The sequence below is a fragment of the Sinocyclocheilus grahami genome, unplaced genomic scaffold (assembly GCF_001515645.1).
Source record: "Sinocyclocheilus grahami isolate Dianchi unplaced genomic scaffold, SAMN03320097.WGS_v1.1 scaffold2312.1, whole genome shotgun sequence".
Lineage (NCBI taxonomy): Eukaryota > Metazoa > Chordata > Actinopteri > Cypriniformes > Cyprinidae > Sinocyclocheilus > Sinocyclocheilus grahami.
In genome coordinates, this window is record NW_015507491.1 from 63,223 (window position 1) to 63,973 (window position 751).

The window sequence follows — 751 nt, forward strand, 5'->3', positions numbered from 1 at the left end:
AAAAAAAAAGGCCCAGTTTCGACTTTAATTTTTTCACAAGGTACTAAGCATAAGGCCCAAAAGAAAGAGAATCATCAATGTATTCATATACATTTACACTTCAGCTTTTCAAAACTGGATGAAACCAAAAGAAACACAAAGAGTACTTTTTATTTAGAACTTAGGACTTTAAACTTTATTAAAGGATTTTCGCAACATCATACGCCTGCTTGTTTCCAAGTTCAAAGTCTGACTGCAATTGGTATTCACTTACACTTTTCCAAGCAGGAAGGAGGACATTTTGATATACCAAGCTGAATAGAATGCAGCATAATCATAAAATGTTTATATTGTGTTGTTTCCAATTTCATTATGGAGAGACAAATGACATGCCACTGGACGCATTGTGAGAGTATGATTAACTGAGATTATGATCTATTTTTTTACTCAGCACTGAGTCCCAAGGACCTTTTGACCCCTGTCCTGTACCACGGTTACTACATTCGTCCCCGCATCAACAAGCAGCTCGAGCGGGGCTTCTCTCAGGTAGAAAGTGAAGATGATTGGTATCGAGTTTTGCTGGACGTGTGCCAGTTCACTCCGGATGAGATCAGTGTGCGAACAGTGGACAACCTGTTGGAGGTGACTGGGCGGCACGCTCAGAGAATGGACCAGCATGGCTTTGTGAGTCGTGAGTTTACCCGCACATACATCTTACCAATGGGTGTGGATCCGCTGCTGGTGCAGGTGTCTCTCTCACACGAAAGGATAC

General features: G+C 41.8%; 1 pseudogene; it reads left to right on the top strand.

The window, feature by feature from the left end:
• Positions 1-747, top strand: part of LOC107574694 (heat shock protein beta-2 pseudogene) — a 2,308-nt pseudogene extending 1,561 nt beyond the window's left edge.
• The last annotated feature ends 4 nt before the right edge of the window (positions 748-751 follow it).